Below are 22,371 nucleotides of genomic sequence, written 5' to 3' on the forward strand. Positions count from 1 at the left end.
GTATAGTCCCAGAAAACCCCTTTAACAGTTATCCAACAATTAACTAATTTGCTGTGTCCAGTATTTCAGCTCATCCCCCCTCATCTGATTGAGGCCTAAAGACGAAAGAGACGCAAATTCTTTTTTCTACCCCTTTAAATTTGTTTGGTTAGAAATGGCTAAAAAACAAAATAAATCCAAAATATACATCCGCTGATTGTGAAAGATACAACATGCGGAGGATACACCATCCCTCTTTGTTAATTAGACATACCACTTCCTCTTTGGGGGAGGGGTGGTACGTTTAACCTAAAGACGTTTCCAAGTGACTCACAAATACTCAGGTCTAAAAAGTAAAGCGCATTTTTGTTTTACGTTTCAAGAAAGGAGAGATCGCAACGGACAGAGAAGGTAAGACGATCAGCAATCTTATGACATTGTAGCTACTGCTAAACTTTAAGAGTTACTTATGGCGACAGATTCTCACAGAAGGGGAAATGCCTGAAAATCCGTACCGTAATGGAGGGAATCTCAGCGGCTTCTGATATGCTGACACTTGTTACATTTTCTAGAAAGGATTCTTTACAGTTAGAGTAATAATGTTTCAGAGCGCGAAGACTGAAAGTGTTATCTCTCAGCTCTTCATTCCTAGGTTGTAACCCTTCATTCCTGATGTCTTATGTCACAACAAACCTTTAGAATAACTATTAGTTCGCTTTAAACTCTGGTTTGTGGCCAGAAAAACTATCCTTCTTTGCATAAAATCAGTAAACCTCATGTGGATCTAATGGCATTAATGCTTATTCATACACAAATAACGCTAGGTAACAAAATATTTCCTGTTCCCAGGTATTTAGCGCTAGTTTTGTGTTGGGTCACGTGTAGCTGCTAATATGCTCTTATTAAGTTACAACTTTGGTTTTGGACCATTTGAGCCGGTATTTTAGCCGTCCCTATGTTCTATTGCTGCACCCATCACACCTAATCATGGCAGGCTGCAAACTAACAGGTCATTGCGAACAAGCATGTATCTGTGTTACGTCCGTGCAGGGGAAAACCACAATACCCTGCATGGGCATCACCCAAGACAGAGATAAACTACATAGACTCACAACAGGAAATCTGTCCCTAACCGAAACATGACTTGGTGGGTTCCTGCCTGAAAGCAGGGTGATCACCTTGATTTGGGCAGGATTTGGGCGTCCGCACAGCTACGGACGGAGGGGATTGGGGTGCCACACACTTCAGGGTGGAGGGGATTCAGGCGCCCGCGCAACTATGGTCAAAGGGGATTCGGGCGGCTGCACAGCTACAGATGGAGGGGGTTCAGGCATCCGCACAGCTGGGGCTACTCAAAAGGTTAATATTACTACTGGGGCTGCTGAGAGGTTATTATTACTACTTGGGATACTGAGGAAGTTAATATTATTACTGCGGTTACTGTGGGATTAATATTGCTACTGAGGGGGTTATTATTACTGGGGCCACTGCGGGGGTCACTATTACTACTGAGGCTACTGTGGGGGACACTATTACTACTGGGGCCACTGTGGGGGACACTATTACTACTGAGGACACTGTGGGGGACACTATTACTACTGGGGCCACTATTACTACTGGGGCCACTATGGGGGACACTATTACTACTGGGGTCACTGTTACTACTGGGGCTACTGTGGGGGACACTATTACTACTGAGGCCACTGTGGGGGACACTATTGTTACTGAGGCCACTGTGGGGGACACTCTTACCACTGAGGCAACTGTGCACATGGCAGCATACCTCAAGCTGACTCAGGGCTTGTTTACACGTGGTGCAAACACTGCGGAACATCCACAGAAAAAAATTCTGTGGCAATTTCTGCATCAAAAATACAGTCAAAATTCGCACTATTGCTATGGATTATGACAAGAAATCAATTGCGTATCCGCAGCTGATGTCCTACTATGCGGCGCTCCCCCTTACCTTCTCCGAAGGCTTCCCAATGTCAGCGCTCCCCGGCTTCTGGTTCCCAGCAACCTGGTCAGGTGCGGCACTGCTGGTCAGGTGAGGTCCCTACAAGCCGCTGAGAACTGGAAGCCGAATTATCCCCTAGGGAGCCTCTACTGGGGTGTAAAGGCTCATGAGAAATGTTGTCACATTTGGTTTATTATCTTTCTTCCTGCTAGCTCCTCCCCATACAGTTCACTTTCCTGTATTATACCGGAATATTTGGTAATCTGGCACCTGTCGGGCCGCAGTGGCAGGTGAGGCTGATTCAGTTTTTGCCTATTCTGTATTGGTGCAGTAAAGGGTTAACTCATGGATTATTTCAACGTGAAATAGTTAATGGATTTATCTACCCTTCAGACACCGGGTGCCACGCCTGCAGCCCGGTCCTCTCCCTATGGTTTCCCTATTGGCCATGCCAGCATGGCAACCTAAATACTCACCGTAGCCATCCGGCATGTTGTGCCCCAGCAATTACTGAAGAAGAGGTTTTTCCTCGAAACGCATTCGTTCTGCTGGTTTTACTCCTCATATAATAAAATCTTTATATCTTACCATCATCACCATTTTTTGAAGTCGTTACGCCTTGAGCCTTTTTTATGTCACTCCCACTGTGTCCCAGTAGTAATAGTGGCCCCCAGTAATAATAGTACTCCCAGTAATAATAGTGGCCCCCAGTAATAATAGTACTCCCAGTAGTAATAGTGGCCCCCAGTAATAATAGTACTCCCAGTAATAATAGTGGCCCCCAGTAATAATAGCACTCCCAGTAATAATAGTGGCCCCCAGTAATAATAGTACTCCCAGTAGTAATAGTGGCCCCCAGTAATAATAGTACTCCCAGTAATAATAGTGGCCAACAGTGGTCGCAGTAGTAATAATAACCCCCAATAGTACTAGTGGCCCCCAATGATAATAGTGGCCAACAGTGGTTGCAGTAGTAATAGTAGCCCCCAGTGGTAATAGAGTTAATAGCACCCCCAGAAGTAATAGTGGCCCCTAGTAATAATAGTTCTACCAGTGATAATAGTGGCCCCCAGTAATAATAGTTCTACCAGTGATAATAGTGGACAACAGTGGTCGCAGTAGTAATAGTAGCCCCGAGTGGTAATAGATTTAATTGCAACCCCAGTAGTAATAGTGGCTTTCAGTGGTAATAGTGGCCCCCAGTGACCCCAAGTAATAATAGTGGTCCCCAGTAGTAATAGAGGCCACCACTGGAGATAGTGCCCCCAGTAACTCCAGTGGGGCAGCAAACCCACTAGGAAGTACTTCACCTCCCTCCGTAGCTCCGGTCTGACCGCCAGTGATTATCACCGGCTCTGACCGATTACAACCCTCCAACAGCACAGGCGCCGGCAGGAGGGGTCAGAGGGGATAATCAGTGGTGGCAGGACAGGAACTATGGAGGTGTAGCTAGTCATTGACTATTACAACACATCTGTGATCTGAAATGGTGACTTGTGCATTCGGACACGTTAGTTGGAGCTCCAGCGTTGTATTCAGCTGACTGTGCAGCCTGTTAGTCAGAACGATTCCTGACATCCTCCTCCGACCCCTTTCAGTGATGAGTTGTTTCCATCCACAGGATCCCCTTTCACTGGATGTTTTCCTCGATCGCGCCATTCTTGGTATATTCTCTACATTGTTGTATGAGAAAACCCCAGTGGTTGGCGCTGAGGCCCCGGCTAGTCCAGCACCGATGACCCGGCCTTGTTGGAAGTCGCTCCGATCGCTGGATTTTCCCATCTAATGTGTATTCACACTGAAACTGATCCACGGAAAACTCCAGGGTCACGGGGAGAATTATCATACAGGGAAACGCCAATTATGAGACCGCCAGGGTCTCTAATAAAGGGGTCATACAATGAACTGTATACTGTGAGCTCCAGTTTGGACTTCTGTCTTGTAAAGGGAAGTAACTAAAAGGTTTCAGGAAAATATTAATCATCACGAAATCCACAAGGTTATTTCATATAATAATACCGACACGCAGCGACCGACGGTATCTACAGCGAAGGCAGTGAATAGCAGAGAACTTGGGCGCAGCTTCTGCTGTAAATACTCTGCATCAACCAACATCCAAGGTGCCCCGTTGTGTACTCAGGAAGTGCGCCTTATGATGACAGATAACAGCAGCGCTGCATTGTGGTTACGCACCGCCCGGCTTCAGATGGTTCTTATTTAACACCATGAAGTCATCGATATGTAAACTCCTGTATATCATATATTTAGGCAGGTTTCGCATGGCTGAGAAAATCACACTAGATTTGTGCGTTGCGACATGCACAAATCTCGCATTCTTTTGGATGGCCCGATATTGCACTCGCCCGTGTGAAATTAGCCTAAAGGTGACTTCCTCTTTTCACAGTTAAAGAGGTTGCTAGAAAAAACATGGTTGCTTTTTTTCTAAAAAATAGCGCCACACCTCTCCATGGTTTGTGTCTGGTATTGCAGCCCAATCCACAGAAGTGACTAAGGCTGAGCTTCAATACTGTAAGGAGCTACCAGTAGAGGATCTCATAATTTCCTGGTCCTCCGGGTCAATCATAGTTCTAGCCTCCCTGGACTGGTTGGCCTTCATTGCGGGGAGGGCTAGGCTAAGCTCTGCCAGGGTAGTCATGGTCCCTTTCTCCTCATACATCGGCAGTTGTGAAGCCGGTGGTGTTGCAATTTTTTACAAAAATATAAGTTTTACTTAACAAACTAGTAATAAGTAGAGGCTCTCGCTCCAAAGGAGGACATTTCATACTTGAACATTATCACATATCTGTATCAGGGGACCCTCGACGGGACAAGGCACCTTGAACCACCCATCACTAACTACGGTCCCAGTGGTACTGCATACTTAACATTGTACTCTGTATTATGTTCTTGAAGATCCGCGGCATCACAGCCTCACACACCATAGGCGCCAGAGTACATCTACATTTTTAGGAGCTCCAAGTCACTGCCTCCACCATGCACAGTTGGTGCAAAATGGCATCTTCATTACTCTTTCATCTCACGTATCTCTTAAGGGCACATAGCGTTGTTAACACTAAAGTGTCTTGCTTCCCCATCAGAGTCTATCACATCACGTATTAATGGTAAATATCAAACTTGTCACACTTCCCAATTAACTACAGTCCCCTTGGGGAGGTACTGCCCAGTCCATACTGGTCCATCATGAAATCCTAGAATGGTAGAGTTGGAAGGGTCCTCCAGGGTCATCAGGTCCAACCCCCTGCTCAGTGCATAATTCGCTAAGTTATCCCAGACAGATATTTGTCCAGCCTTTGTTTGAACACTTCCATCATAGTGTCCCTAAAAAGTTGTTGGATCGGTTTTACATGTCTAGCCACTTTGGCGCATCCAAGTCCATGGTCATCTTTTTCTGGGACCAAGTACCCTGTGGGGAAGGCAGACTCTATCTCTTACCATGTGTCTTGACATATTCGGCTTCTGTTCATCAGGCCCTTTTCCACCCTCAGTCGTCAGGGTCTTTTCTTGTCTCACCTGCGCTGCTTCCCAGCTTGGGGACAGTGTACCCATGCCACACACAATGACTGCTGCCCTGTCCTTTGTGGCCTCTCACACACTGCTGCTCACACTTTTGTCTGCAGTCTGGAGCTGTTATGCAGCTACCCAATCTTTATATGGCCAAGATGGTCACCGGCCGTGATGTCAGTGGGTGGGACCTCTCTCATTCACAGTACTTCTTGGGGCCGGATCTTCTGGCAGTGACGTGCTAGCTGCATCATCACCCATGTTGTTCTGGAGAGAGAGCCTCCTCACAGTGCTCTGCCTTTCCTTCCAGCTCCTTGCCACTGCTCTATGGCAGGAGAGCAATGGGGCACTCGCCTCACTGCTCCTCTCCTCACCCCAGCCATGGCACAGGGCTCAGATGGCACCCGAAGTGCCCTGCTTCCTCCTCTCCAAGCCACATCTCCAACCGAAATGGGGCGGTGCTTAGAGCAGCCATGGACTGCCGGTCAGAGTGGCCACATGCTGCATCACTGTGTAAGGGGCAGCATCGTTGCAATGCTACCCCATAACACTTGTGTAATCAGGGAGTCATAGCCCTGTTCCGACAACACCAACTCTGGTGAGAGCCGGGTCTAGAAGTAGGCCCAATTGGTAACTGTGGCCTGGATGCTCCGGGGTAAGTGATGTAGTCAGAAGTAGTCATCATTGCAGGAACGATCAACAGTCTTTATTGACAAATAACAAATCTTTAACAGGAACTTTCTCCATTAAAATAAACTTTCTCAGACTTTTGGACCCAGTCACCCAGGGTAACATGGTCCTCAGTCCCGCTTACTTGGGAAAGAGTAAACAGTTCTTAGCCTGGTTAACCAAGAACACTTTTACTTCGGGCCCATTCATGCGGGACAGCAATTGCAAGAAGGGGAGAAAAAGAGTACTATGGTACATCCTGCCACTTCATCTGCCTAATCCAGCCTTACCAGTTACTCTGTGGTCACCGCAGGCCATTGTTCGTAGGACGTTTGCTACAACACAAGATAGACTCCAATTACCTCCATCTACAGCTTTGGTGCACACCAACTGCCCTCACTTTTAGCTCCCTGCCTGCTCACCAAGACCCTGTTCCTCCATCCCGCCCCTTCTTAAAAATACAGTACAATAAAAGCAAATCAGTCTTACTGTAACAAGGAAATGTAACAGGTGGGTGGTAATGCCCGATGTTGCAGGATGTGTGATGGTGTGATGATGGCACAATGATAAAGGCGAAGACCGAGGCAGCACATTTTTACAAAAATATGTTTAACTGAAGTCCAACTGAATGAACGAGGTTTCCCATGAGCGGCCTCCACCACTTTAAGACCCATGCTGTTGGGCAGCACTGCTGCAGTGTCTCTGTAACCACGTTGATCACTCCTTGCTGCTGCTGTCTCACTCCTCCGTGGCAGCACAGACCTTTATAAAGTTCCTGATGCAGAAGTCAACCTTCCAGAAGCTTCTAGAGGGGGCAGGACTTAGTGGCTCAATTTCATAGTAACATAGTAACATAGTTCGTAAGGCTGAATGAAGACAATGACCATCTAGTCCAGCCTGTTAGCCTCCTGTTTTGTTGATCCAGAGGAAGGCAAAAAAAACCAAGAGCAGAAGCCAATTAGCCCTTTTGGGGGAAAAATTCCTTCCCGACTCCCTAATGGCAATCAGACTGTTCCCTGGACCAACCCCTAATAGTTCCTACCTGCCTATATACCCGGATTAAGAATTAACCTAAGATTTATAACCTATAATATCCTTCCTCTCCAGAAAGACATCAAGTCCCCTTTTAAACTCCTCTAAGGATTTTGCCATCACCACGTCCTCAGGCAGAGAGTTCCACAGTCTAGCTGCTCTAACAGTAAAGAACCCTTTTCTGTGTTGGTGATGAAACCTGCTTTCCTCTAATCGTAGCGGATGCCCTCTTGTTACCGTTATGGTCCTGGGTGTAAACAGATCCTGGGAGAGATCCCTGTATTGTCCCCTCATGTACTTATACAGGGTTATTTGGTCGCCTCTTAACCTTCTTTTTTCTAGAGTAAATAATCCCAGTTTTGGTGCCTCTCTGGGTATTCCAGTCCCGTCATTCCATGTATTAGTTTAGTTGCCCTTCTTTGAACCCCCTCAAGCACTGTGACATCTTTCCTGAGCACCGGTGACCAGAACTGTGCGCAGTATTCCATGTGAGGCCTGACAAGTGCCTTATATAATGGAAGGATAATGTTCTCGTCCTTCGCCCCTATACCTCTTTTAATGCATCCCAAAACTTTATTTGCCTTTGCAGCAGCTGACTGGCATTGGTTACTCCAGTTTAATCTATAGTCCACTAGTACCCCCAGGTCTTTTTCCATATCACTTTTCCCTAGCGGTACCCCATTAAGTGAATATTGGTGCCATCCATTCTTGCTGCCCATGTGCATAGTCTTACATTTTTCAACATTGAACTTCATTTGCCATTTTTCTGCCCAAGCCCCCATCTTATCCAGGTCCGTTTGTAGCCGCACATTGTCTTCCGTTGCATTAATTATTTTGTATAATTTTGTGTCATCTGCAAATATTGATATTTTGCTGTGCAGCCCCTCTATCAGGTCGTTGAAAAATATATTAAACAAAATGGGGCCCAATACTGAACCCTGTGGCACCCCGCTAGTGACGGGGGCCCAATCGGAGTATGAGCCATTTATTACCACCCTCTGCTTTCTATCATTGAGCCAATTTTTTACCCACTTACACATGTTTTCACCCAATCCGAGCTGTTTAATTTTGTATATTAGCCTATTATGTGGCACGGTGTCAAAGGCTTTAGAGAAGTCCAGATATACGAGATCAATAGATTCTCCCAGGTCCAGCTTAGAGCTTACTTCATCGTAGAAACTGATCAGATTTGTCTGACATGAGCGACCCTTCATGAATCCATGCTGGTGAGGAGTTATTCCCTTAATCTCCTTGAGGTACTCATCGATGGAGTCTCTCAGAATACTCTCGAAGATTTTTTCCATTACTGAAGTGAGACTTACCGGCCTGTAGTTACCAGGCTCACTTTTGGTCCCCTTTTTATAAATTGGAACCACGTTGGCAATGCGCCAATCCAATGGTACAACACCGGTCTTGATAGTGTCTAGAAATATTAGATATAGCGGCCTAGCTAACTCATCACTTAGTTCCCTTAGTATCCTTGGGTGTATTCCATCTGGGCCTGGCTATTTTAATCTTCTTTAACCTGTTCCGCACTTCCTCCTGCGTTAGGGAGGGCGTCCTCTTAGCACTTCACAGTGCCTCTGTTAACCCCTTACTCCCCGTGTCACTGCAGTGTCAGGGGATTGGGCCACCACCAGGTGCCCTGAGCAGCTCCCTCCTCTGTCTAGCTGGGTCTTGGGCTAGAAGGGGTGGAGCTTAGTACGACCAATGACCACATATCACAGTGGCTGTATGCTACTTACCTGTCTAAGGGGAAGTGCAATCACTCTCCCCTCTTACAATACCACACACAACCTGTGAACAGGTGAGGCGCTGTTTTTGAATGAAAGCAGCCATTTTTTTCTAAACCTGGGGAACCTCTTTAAAATCGACGTAAGATGAATGTTATGATTCCAGAACTTTACTTAAAAGGGTCGGTTACCTTATATACTGTATAATAAGTGCAGGGCAATAGATATTACTTACTAGTATAATGCAATTAGCGGGTCTCCATCATGCTCTTGTTTTGTGAAGCCACGCTCCCTCGCTACAGAACTCTTCCTCCTGACAGCGCCGCCTATCCATCCTGACAATGGCTGCCATTGGATGTGTAGGTAATGAGACCCCGTCTATCAGAGCCTCCCACTAAGATGCACTACACCTGCGTCCTGGATGCAGGTCCAAATAGCGCAGTGCGGGGGCACTCACCCATAATATGGGCATAAAAATGCCCTTAGGGTGACTTTCCCACTGCATTTTGTTAATGCCATTTTCTCGGGAACACGTGAATATCTCTACATATACAATCTCTCGTTTGTGCAGTTTTTTGGCCAATTTTGTGGTCAGTAGAGTTTCTATTAGGTTGCAGCGTGCTTGTGGAACGGAGTTTATACGGCAAGTTTCTCTTCAGACTTCAATGGGATTTGTAATGTGCCTTAAAACTGCATCAAGACTTGCATGTGCGAAAGGACGCCGCTCTGCACAGGAGCGCTGCGGTGTCTGCGTCTGCGCTGGGTATATTATTCCCAAGGATTTGGAAAACAGGAAGTGATGGAGAAAAAACTGTATGACTGGGGCATCTACCATGTGACTGGGGCATCCACCGTGTGACTGGGGCATCTACCGTGTGACTGGGGCATCTACTGTGTGACTGGGGCATCTACCGTGTGACTGGGGCATCCACCGTGTGACTGGGGCATCCACCGTGTGACTGGGGCATCTACCGTGTGACTGGGGCATCTACCATGTGACTTGGGCATCCACCGTGTGACTGGGGCATCCCCCGTGTGACTGGGGCATCCACCGTGTGACTGGGGCATCCACCGTGTGACTGGGGCATCCACCGTGTGACTGGGGCATCTACCGTGTGACTGGGGCATCTACCATGTGACTTGGGCATCCACCGTGTGACTGGGGCATCCCCCGTGTGACTGGGGCATCCACCGTGTGACTGGGGCATCTACTGTGTGACTGGGGCATCTACCGTGTGACTGGGCATCCACCGTGTGACTGGGGCATCTACCGTGTGACTGGGGCATCTACCATGTGACTTGGGCATCCACCGTGTGACTGGGGCATCCCCCGTGTGACTGGGGCATCCACCGTGTGACTGGGGCATCTACCGTGTGACTGGGGCATCCACTGTGTGACTGGGGCATCTACCATGTGACTGGGGCATCTACTGTGTGACTGGGGCATCTACCGTGTGACTGAGGCATCCACCGTGTGACTGGGGCATCCACCGTGTGACTGGGGCATCTACCGTGTGACTGGGGCATCTACCATGTGACTGGGACATCCACCGTGTGACTGGGGCATCTACCGTGTGACTGGGGCATCTACCGTGTGACTGGGGCATCCACCGTGTGACTGGGGCATCCACCGTGTGACTGGGGCATCCACCGTGTGACTGGGGCATCTACCATGTGACTTGGGCATCCACCGTGTGACTGGGGCATCCCCCGTGTGACTGGGGCATCCACCGTGTGACTGGGGCATCTACCGTGTGACTGGGGCATCCACTGTGTGACTGGGGCATCTACCATGTGACTGGGGCATCTACCATCTGACTGGCTTATGGGACATCACCGAGTTTTCTGGCCATGGCATCTAAAACTACATAAAATTACTTGGAAACCCCTTTAAGCATTTGCAGAGTTAGAGATGTGGAGTTGCAGGTTTGATGACGGTCTGTCGGAGACCCCGGTGCAGAACACAGGGAGATACTATTACATTAGATTAACAGACGTCTATGAGCGCTCCTGTGCTTTCACGCTGTCTGTACTTGTTAATGACTTACATGTAAGTTGCGGCAAAAATGTACCAAAAACCGCGTGTCGTTTTCACTGAGTATTACTGCAGTTATGTCAACTTTTAAATTTGAAATGTTTCAGAATGGCTTCAATGGAAAACCAGCCGCATTATTGGTAATACATTTATTTTTAGGTGTGAGTTTTCTTCTCATGTCTTCCATTTTAGGCTAGCAAATGGTTAAAGGGGCGGGCTAAGATAAGGGTTGGGTCTTAATATTCCGCATCATCATTTAGACAGTTTCAAACAATTTGAGACAATAGGATAAGAGAAGAATTGAAAATTAAAGGGGTTGTCCAGTTGTAAACTATTGATGTCTGTCTGCAGGATGAGCCATCAATAGCAGATCAGCAGGGATTTGGCACCTGAGACCCCCACCAACCAGGTGTTCACTGGTCCAGTGCACTTCTGCACTGAGCTGATTTCTGCAAGAAGCAGACAGCTTTGTTCCCACTGCAATGGCCAGGTTTGGTATTGCAGGGCAAGTTCCCATTGAAGTGAATGAGAACTTGGCTGGTAATACCAAGTCTGGCCACTGCAGTGGAAATGGAGCTGTTTGCTTTCTTGAAAGCAGATGATTAGTAGGGGTTCCCCAACAATCTACTTTTGCTGTCCTGTGGATAGACCATGAATATTTTGCAACTGGGCAACCCCTTTATACAAGGACTATATATTTTTTTACTCCACAGTCTCTGAAAGCTATCAGCGTTGCCCACAGTAATATCCAAAAGACTTATTCACCAGGGATAATCCATTAGAGGCATCTGTCTTCTTTAGAGGAGAGATTTGCATTTAAAAATGGTGGTATACTTTAAAAAGGGAATCAAGAGGGTGGGGCAGCAAACGTTCAATGCCCACAGCACCACCACAGGAAAAATAAAGTATTACAAGTTGGAATCAGTTATGTAAACGGACTGGCTGAGTCCTCCAGAGAGAAATACTCTTTGAATTCCCTCTCTCTCCTGGCTGATAGAGGAATGGCCTGGACGAGGCACCCCTTTACCCTCCCACTGATAACTCAACATTCACCAATAGGATATATAAAATGAGATTTCTACAACAGATAAACAACAATTATTACCAGATGTTAAATCTTCATGAATTATTAGTAATGAGAATGAAAACCAACTTTGTATCCCCGTACTTCTCAGGATCTTTCACCGTCCCCTACTGCAAACCTTTCTCATGATCCGAGCTATCCACAGATAAGAAGCCAGGAAATGAAGATCTGTTTTTTTCATCCTCCTTCATAAGACTAAATCTGTATTTCAACCTACATGCAACAGGAAAATAGTATATGTGTGAACAATATGTAAAGATGAATGATGTAAGCATCAGCATATGATGCATAGATCCGTATCATTGTGGTGACTATAGAAGGCTCAGAGTGAGGATAGGGCTACAGGGTGACTACAGTACAGGCCATATGACCAAGGCTCACAATATTCCTATGCTACATCACAACCTAATGCAAGTGAATATGCCACTGTTGCCACTTGCAGTTTGTTGTAACCATGACTTAACAATCCCAAGACGCCAGTTGCAGTCTAGAGAGGCGACAAGTGGGTCCAAAAGTGTGCTGGTCGCTGATGACCAGGAAGCCAGTAGAGCACAAGTGCATGTAAGTAGATGCAGTCTTCCTCCCCTCCTATTTTAGGGTGACTTGGATGTTGGTTGTTGCAGTAATGACAAGGCAACTGACGGTATGCTGGTCTGAAGACCTTGTGGATATGCCCTGGAGAGTTTCCATCTGTCAATGCAGAGCAGAGAGCAGTTTGGGGTCTAGTTGGAGAGTGCACCCAAAGTATGAGAATGGATGTTGCCATGAGGAGAGGAGACCTTAGTCAGGTCAACCAAGAGGACACTGCCCATCTTAGCGCCAATCTAATAGTGGGAATTGTTAATAGGGTTATTCTATGCTTATGAAGAAGAAGAGCTTACTGCTTCCTCCATTTGAAGAACAAGCAACAACATACTTCTACTGGAGGTGCAGTGGGTGATCGGTGCTTACATGCCCAAGTTCTCAGCATGGAACTGAGGATCAGGCCCAAAAGTTGGGACCTTAGTGACATCCCCAGCTGGAGGGAGAGGTCATCATGACAAAAAAAATGGTCAATGATGATCAGGTGGCCCAGAGTTAAAGGTGCAGCCTAGAGACATGACAAGTGGGTCAAAAAACATGCATTTGCTGATGATCAGGAAGTCCATTAAAGCACCAGCGCATGGGAAAAGATGTATTCTTTGTCATCACCTGGTCAAGGCTGACCAGAATGTAGACCAGTTTGCTGGCATATTATTGAATCATAGATTCCGAAAGTTGAAAGGGACCCCTAGGGTCATCAGATCCAACCCCCTGCTTCACTAAATGATCTCAGACAGATGTCTGTTCAGCATCTGCAGCGTCCAATGAGCGGGCCCTCAGTCAAGGAGACAGTGGGGTAGAGAGATATACTTTTCACGGGGCTCTATCATCTCCTCCCTAAGGGTAGCTCGGGACCCGACCTCGTTACTGCTGTTGACTGTAACCATGGTTACCTATAGTCCAACTTGTCATTCGTGACGCCAACGTTCCGTCCTCTGCGGTGGATTCTTCCGAAGTCAATTCCGGGAAATAATGTAGTCCATGCACAAAGTACACTTTGCTGAACAGGGACCGGGAACGTTCGGTTCTGCTCGTTTACTTAAACAGGTAGAAATGATAACAGTCCAACAACTCTTACAATGGTGATGCAGAGAGGACTCATGGGGTATTCAAATCTCTACAATGCCAGTAATCTGTAGGCATCTACTCTCCCCATAACTCTCTCTTCTGCCAGTCTCTCAGTTACTAGCAGTTTCTTTCTCCCTGTCAGGACTCGTGCGGTTTCCACACGTTTCTTCCAGTCCAGGTAGATTCAGTTCTTCAAGAAATGGACGCTAAAGGGAGTTTCTTTGAAAGGTTAAGCCCAAGCGGGAACAATGGACCACTTCTCGGACTCTTCCATTTTTCCTTTTCCTCCAGTTCTTTCACTCAGGTCGACTGACTCCTACACCGACTCTTGCTCTCTGGCCCGGACAACAGCAAGAGCCGCAGCAAACCGACAGATTAGGCAGACTGAGAACCTGCCACACATCACATGACCATACTTTTATACCACACCAGACAAAACGATACATTTCCCAGGCATTAACCCATTCCTGCCTGCAGTCATCCAATACACATAATTGATGCACTCTACAAACAAGACAGTGCACAAGACAAACATAGAACATTCTGGAGGGAACCCCATTAACTCTGGGCCACTACACATCTGTTTGAAGACTTCCATTGAATGAGAACTCACCCCTTGCTGTGGCAACCTGTTCCACCCATTGATCACCCTCACTGTCTAATATCTAATCTGTGTCTCCTCCCTTTCAGTTTCATCCCATTGCTTCTAGTCTTTCCTTGTGCAGATGAGAATAGGGCTGATCCCTCTGAACTGTGACAGCCCTTCAGATATTTGTAGACAGCTAAACATTCCCAGATCCTTTAACCGTTCCTCATAGGACATGATTTGCAGACCGCTCACCATCTTGGTAACTCTTCTCTGAACTTGCTCCAGTTTGTCTATGCCTTTTTTAAAGTGGGATGCCCAGAACTGGACCCAGTATTCCAGATGAGGTCTAACTAAGGAAGAGTAGAGGGGGATAATGACCTCACGTGATCTAGACTCTATGCTTCTCTTAATACATCCCAGAAATGTATTCTTTTTCACATTTACAATTGTAAACCTCAATTCCTCCAATTCTGTATGCGCTTTTTTCATTTTCTTACCCAAATGTAGGATTTACATTTCTCCTTGTTAAATTGCATTATGTTAATCATGGTCCACTGTCCAAGCTTGTTTGGATCTTTTTGAATTTTCTCTCTCTTCTCTGGTGCTAGCTATTCCTCATAGCATTGTGTCATCAGCAAATTTGATCACTTGACACATTCTTACAGTTGGAGAACCAAAGAACGCAAACACAACAGCACTTGTGCGTACCTTATCAAATAAGGGAGGCTCCTTTCTGTGTATGTAGCGAGCTCCCAAAAGGAGTCTGGATCCGTGACCCCTATAAAGTCCAGCAAGAAATGATGTTTTGGAGCCGCAAAGCAGGGTACCCAAATTCATCAATGCATAGAATTAAAGGAATTTCATCTTTATTTAAGCCACACGGACTTGATACTAACGTTGTGGCTGTCGCCGCAGCCTTTGTCAAGTCACCAAAGCCCAGGTACACAGCGATGTATATATGTCTCCGACACTTCATTTCTTTCTTACAATCGGATGTGCAGCCATTTATGACCACTCTGAGTATGATCACTTAGTCAGGTTGTGAATCCACCTAACAGTTGCCTTGTCGATCCCATTTTTGGTAATTTTTTTCAATAGGATGGCATGAGATACTTTGTCAGATGCTTTACTAAAGTCAAGATATACTATATCTACCGCATTTCTCTCATCAACCCAGTCGGTGATTCTGTCATAGAAGGAAATTAGATTTGTTTGGCCTGACTTGTTTGTTACAAACCCATATTGGTTCTGGTTAATTACTCCATTCTCATCCAAGTACTTACTACATGGTATTTAATAATTTGTTCAAAGACCTTTCCCGGTATAAAAGTCACAGGCCAATAGTTTCCTGGATCCACCTTCTTCCCTTTTTTGAACAAAGGAACAATATTTGCCCTTTTCTAATCTTCTGGGACTTCTGTTCACCAGGAGTTTTCAAAGAATACAGCAAGTGGTTCAACAATTACCTCTGCTGCTTTCTTTAGTATCCTAGGATGTAATTCATCTGGCCCCGGAGACTAGAATTCATGTAAGTTAGCTAAGTGTTCCCTCACCATCTCTCTGCTTACAGATAGCCTGCATTCTTTTATTCCCCCACTAACACAGGGAAGATCAGTTGATATTATATCTACTTTCTGAGAGAAAACAGATACAAAATAGGAATTTAATAATTCGTCCTTCTCAACATCATTTTTTAACCAATTTACAATTTTCATCCTGTATACATCCAATAGCATCTTTGACTTTTCTTTTGCTTTTGATATACCCTGAAAATCTTTTGGCCTCTCTTGCAAGCCTCAGATCATTATTAGCTCATCAGGAAACATTGTGGGAAATGTTTGAGAGCTGTAATCCATATTCAGTTTGATGTAAATGATACAAGTTTTTAGTGCCCTCCTATTGAGCAGTCACATGTATGATGTTCTACAGCAGAAGTTTTGGTGTGATGCAAACATCTTACCTTCACCTGTCGTAATGACATGCCATTATAACATCAAACTTACATACTGACGGTCTTCTTTTTAAAAGAATTTTGTATTATATAACTTTAAGAAGACAATTATGAATGTGTAACAATATGGAGAAGGTCCGGATCGGGTCGGTCTATTTTACACTGCAAAAAATTTGCGGATTTAATGTGAGTTGTAGTTCGGTATAGCCCAACCTTTTCAACAGTTTCACAAAAACATTTCCCCTTGCACCATCACTGGCACTGATCTTATGCACTTCCCTTCATTTCTTCATTGCTTAACAAAGAAGTAAGTTCTGCCTTTAACTTATTTGTGGCCAGTGAGGCTCTACCAAAATCTTTACACAAGCAAAGGAAAATGTTAGATTTCCCATTTATTAATTTGGGAGTGGTTCCTTAAAGGGGTTGTCCCCTATAATGGCCTATTCTACAGGTAGGCTATCAACAGTCTACACCTGGACAACCCCCTTAGGAGAACAACTGGTCTTGCTCTGGTTAGACTTGGTGCAGATCCCTGTTTTTTACTGTTGACCATAGCAAGGGACTATGGACTTAGCTGCAGGATGATCCCCAGATTATCCACCAGCTGACCGGCAGACCCAGCAGGAGTGGCGATATAGTAGAGTATTCTTTAATGTAACCAAGGGTCAGCACCAGGATAGTAGTCATAAAACAACAGACTGGATAACTAGAGAAAAGCATAGACAGAAGTGTAGCCTAGGTCAGTGCCAGGGGCCTGTGAGCCGCTGGCCTCACACACTAATCATCATGCAGCTTTTCTTTGCTACTTGATGGTAGCTGCACCATGCCACCCCAGAATGAACTTTACCGGTGGGCATAAGGCAGCCCAGTTTGACACTATTCCCAACTATCAAGCATGGTGTCCAAAGGACAATGCAGGAGTGCTCAGGAACAAGGCTGAGGTCAGGATCTGAAGCAACTGTAGTCAAGACTGATTCACTGGAGTAGAAGACAGAAACAGTGTGCACAACAGGAACCGATACTCAACTGCTGAGCGAGAGACTTGGCCGGGTGTGAATAGTGGACCTTGATGACTCCATCAAAAAAAGCAAAGGGGGATATATCATGTCATGTAGCAGCAGATCCAGAACCAGAAAGGGTAAAGCATTCAATAATGCAGCAGTAGGGGTGGTGGAGCAATAGAGACAAAATAACACAGGGATCTGCAAAAGAAAATCCCCACAACATAAAATGTTGCTGCTCTTAGAATGGTTAAACAAGAGAGCCCATGTGAAACTTCATGAAGAAGGAGAAGTGAAACTGAGCATTTGGGAATAACAAAACCGTTACATAATGTAACACATTAAAAAAAAAAAAGAAATTACATTTTATTTCAGAACTCCACCCCCTTGTATGCTAGCAATGCTGTTCTTGTCAAAAGAGCCACCCTACACAGGTTCATTCAACCTACCAGATGATACCAATCATGGATGGGCTCTATCTATCAAGAGTAGCATAACATCTACAAGGGCTGCCTCTATGGTACATATGACCATAAACATGCCTACACTCCATAATGCCGTCCCCACCAATCACCAGCCATGACCTGCAATACCAAGCATCCTCCCTCTGTGGAAGATGCCTAAGCAATTGGCCTCCTTACCATTGTGATTAAATCTCCAATTCTGCATATTCTTGGTCTGACTATCCTGACGCCTGAGCACGCTGTACTTAGCTCTGCTTTTGTCTGCTGCCAGCTCTGACGTATAGCCTGGACCTCCTTTATGCACCTGTGCTGTCAGCCCTGACTCAAGTCCATCTCTCCATGACACACCTGTTCAGACCTGCAGGTACCACGCCTCGACCAACTGCTGCATCGGCACCCACACAACTGGAACTATCTGTGTGTGTAAGGGCTTGGGGATCCCACAGAAAAGCCAGTATTCCGCTTGGAGGGGTTAAGCATGAAATTCGGGGTTCCGAAGGTGCTGCCGCCTCAGATAGCCCAGAGCCAAACCAATGTGTGGCAAGGCAAATCCACATCCATCTGCCTGACACTGGGCTACCTAATGTCCCATATTTACTAATGAAATCAGCCAAGTTTTCTAGAGTAACTGCATTAGATAAAATTGTGTTACAAAAATCATAAATATGAAGAATTCACATTTCTTGGCACAAGTGATCGACCAAATTCTTGTTTACACATGGCAGAGTTATATGCATTTTCATTTGGATTTTTAAGTGGATTTGAAGAGCAAGCTATAATTGCACCAATTTAACTGCTTAGATGCTGCAATCAATATTGACTGTGACATCTAAGCAGCTAGCCATCAGTCCAATAATGCAATAACTTAACATAGCAGTCTGAGGCTTTGTGAAGGCTTGTTATTGATCATAGCTAGAGATGAGCGAGCATACTCGCTAAGGGCAATTACTCGAGCGAGCATTGCACTTAGCGAGTACCTGCCTGCTCGGAAGAAAAGATTCGGCTGCCAGCGGCGTGCGGGGAGCGGCTGGGGAGAGCGGGGAGGAACAGAGGGGAGATCTCTCTCACCCTGCTCCTCCCTACTCACTACCACAACTCACCTGTCACCCGCGCCGGCAGCCGAACCTTTTCTTACGAGCGGGGAGATACTCGCTAAGGACAATGCTCGCTCATCTCTAATCATAGCCTATTATTAAGGACATCAGAAACACGATATACTGCAGTATATTAGTATTGCAGTATATTGTATAGGCAATCAGATGATCAGAAGTTCAAGTCCCCTATGAGGGGTAAAAAAAATTAAAAATGGAGTAGCTCAGAGGTCAGCACTATTGGCTTGTAGGCCTCATGTCATGACTTCAAATTCGACCAAAAGCAACATCTGCATGAAGCTTATATGCCACGTATCATTGGGTCCGTCAAAGTCCAAACTATTAAAATATCAGTTATCTCACATGTTTAATACTGTAAGGAAAAAATGTAATACCAGAATTGCAGTTATTTTGTCACCCTGCTATTCAAAAAAATGACTAAAAAGTGATCAAGAAATTGTATGTACCTGTGGCAACCTAGGGGTTACTCGCTGTCTTGGATCACCATCTTCTCCACTCAGGATAGTTGGCACCACATGCATAAAGGCTCAGGAGACCCAGGTTACTTGAAATTCTGGCGCCTACCAGATTTTATTTAACATACAGTAAACACTTGTGAAACGTACAATGATTGCAGGTTCACAATCCACAGAGTCTCTGTCACCATCCCCCAACCGGGGCGTCTAGTCGGACCTTGTGATGGGCCCAGACTTTTCCGCACTGGACCTCAGGCTCCTAGTTCCCGAAGTTACCTCTGCAACCTCTCTCTCTGGCTCTCTGCCAATTTCCCCCTGAGTGTGGCAGGAACTGAAACTTTTATCTTACTTCCTGCCATACCCACAGGTGTTTCTTCTCACTTCAGGTACAAGAATGCCTATCTACAGCCCCGTAGAGGCCATTCTGTGTACTACCCTTCTACAACCTCATAATGGTACCAATAAAAACCACAACTCTGTAATCATGCTGGAGCTCAGAGTAAAGTGAACATCTCATTTTTACTGCACCATGAATGCAGGGAAAACAACAACCCCCCAAAATTCCTCATCTGCATTTTTTTTCCATTTCACCCCAACGTAGAAATTTTTCAGTATACCATATGATGCATTAAATGGTACCATTAAAAAATACAACTTATCCTGCAAAAACAAGTCTTCATATAAAAAAAATTATTGTTCTTGGGTTACGAGGACGAAAATATGACAACAAAAAACCGCTAAATGGCCAGTCTTTAACCCCTTAGTGATCCAACCTATTCCGGTCCTAAGGATGCGATAATCTTTTAGGGATTTTCATATCCTTTTTTCAAAAGCCATAACTTTTTTATTGTTCTATCGACATGGCTGTATGAAAGCTTGTTTTTTGTGTGGCAAGCTGTACATTTTTTGTACCATTTTTGGTTACAGATAATATATTGTAGACCTTTTATACATTTTTTTGAAGGGCAGGGAGAAAAGAACACAAATTCTGCCATTTTTTTGCATTAATCATGCAGCATAAATGACATCACCTGACATCCGTAGGACGAGGATAGGTGATAAAAGTCAGGGGGGGGGGGGGGGAGATCTCACTGCTGAAACCTCTACCGATCCCAAGAACAAGGATCCCGTGTCCCCTCCCTACTGTCTGCTAACTGCAGCCCCCAAAATGATGAGGAGATTGCAGTGGACCTGACACGTTCGTTGCGACGCTCCATTCATTTCAGTGGGGCAGATGGAGATTGTTGGGTACAAGCACTCGTCTCTCTCCGGCAGCTCCACTGACGATGAATGGAGTACATTATAAAAATATCATGTACCAGACTTTTCCTGCACATAGGCGTATCACTAGTAAATTCTGTATAGCTCTATCAGAAATCTTGATTGTGAAAAGGGAAGCCAAACTACAATCTGATATGATGGCGCATTAGGACAGTTAAGAATAGAAACATGTGTCCCGCCCCCCCCCCCCCCCCCCCCCATGAGACCTGAATTCAAGATAATGTAATTCGCAGTATGGATATAATCTGTCCGCATTGCTTCATTTTCAGTTACTAGTAAAGATTTGCTGAAAAGTGACAGGAAAACAATCATTAAAAACCTATTAAAGAGGGGGGTCAGGATTACAGTAACAACACCTCTCTTGTCCATAGGCTGCAGCTGGTATTGCAGGTTGCAGATCTCCATTCAGGTGAATGAGGCTGAGTTGCTACACAAGATGCAGGTCATTAATGACAATAGTGATTTTTCTGGAAAAAAAAAGTAGGCAATTTTTTGTAATCCTGGACAACCCCTTTACATGTTGATGGGTGATTGTTCTAATTATTATAATTAGAATTGCTGCATTTATGCTGTGAGCTTGGTTCTGATGCTGTATTTATGCTAAGAACTTGGTTCTGGTGCTGTATTTATGCTATGAGCTTGGTCTTGGTGCTGTATTTATGCTATGTGCTTGGTTCTGGTGCTGTATTTATGCTATGAGCTTGGTTCTGGTGCTGTATTTATGCTATGAGCTTGGTTCTGGTGCTGTATTTATGTGCTTGGTTTTGGTGCTGTATTTACGCTATGAGCTTTGTTCTGGATAATATTCACTGGGCCGCTGTTACAGCATACAGAACTGGAAACAGACCGCTTCTTATACTTTGCAGGTGGTATTGTAGGTGCTGTTTTCAATGAACAGGACCTGCAATAGATCATCAGTAGTTAAAAACTGGACAATTCCTTTAAGCCCCTGTATTATGAGCTCGATCTTAAATTTTTAGAGATGAGCGAACGTACTCGGTAAGGCCGATTTCGCAATCGAGCACCGCGATTTTCGAGTACTTCACTACTCAGGTGAAAAGATTCGGGGGTCGCCGGGGGTCGGGGCGTGGCGTGGTGGAGCGGGGGGTAGCAGCGCGGAACAGGGGGGAGCTCTCTCTCTCTCCCTCTCCCCCCCACTCCCCTCTGCAACCCCCCGCTCACCCACGGCGCCCCCCGAATCTTTTCACCCGAGTAGTGAAGTACTCGAAAATCGCGGTGCTCGATTGCGAAATCGGCCTTACCGAGTACGTTCGCTCATCTCTATAAATTTTCTAAATAATTGATGTTTCCATTTTAAGTCCTAAAATAAAAAATGATATTTTTTAAAGTAGCTTAACTAGTTGTTTATTAAACGATTATTCTGTTAATGTAATCGTATGAACCGCAGATTATGTGTGTTAGAAATCTTCTGCCTGGTGCACTCGGAGGGTGTGCCCTGTGTGTATCTGAGGCATGTACTATGTGGTTGTTTAACGCCAGAACTAGACGGGTGGTTTTTCTTTTGTTAGTCGTTCCCACGTTGCATCTATTTTCATTTAGAGATCAACGTGAGTTTACAAACTACCTGTAAGAACCAGGTCCGGTGGCAGTCTGTACACATACATGTGTGTGTATGTAGAATTATCACCTCCCTGGCCGTGTACATTATCCAACAAGAACATACAGGTGATAAATGCATACATAATAGTACGATATACAGGTAGTAGAGGTGAGCGAACCAAACCTGTAGAACCCGAATTTGGGTCGAACTTTGCTAAAAATTCTGTTCGGCAAGAACCTAAGCTTAAGGCGGTTCATTTGTGCTGGACCAGACGTTCATGAAAACCCCTTAAACTA

General features: G+C 45.3%; 1 protein-coding gene across 2 annotated transcripts in view; it reads left to right on the plus strand.

Moving 5' to 3' along the window:
• Positions 1-267: 267 nt before the first annotated feature.
• APBB1IP (amyloid beta precursor protein binding family B member 1 interacting protein) overlaps positions 268-22,371 on the plus strand; it is a 137,221-nt gene continuing 115,117 nt past the window's right edge. For both annotated transcript variants that reach the window (XM_066585670.1, XM_066585671.1), the window contains exon 1: positions 268-390. The gene's annotated coding sequence lies outside the window, so the exon portion shown is untranslated. The remainder of the gene's footprint in view (positions 391-22,371) is intronic.

Source organism: Eleutherodactylus coqui, chromosome 12, assembly GCF_035609145.1.
Source record: "Eleutherodactylus coqui strain aEleCoq1 chromosome 12, aEleCoq1.hap1, whole genome shotgun sequence".
Taxonomy (NCBI): Eukaryota; Metazoa; Chordata; class Amphibia; order Anura; family Eleutherodactylidae; genus Eleutherodactylus; species Eleutherodactylus coqui.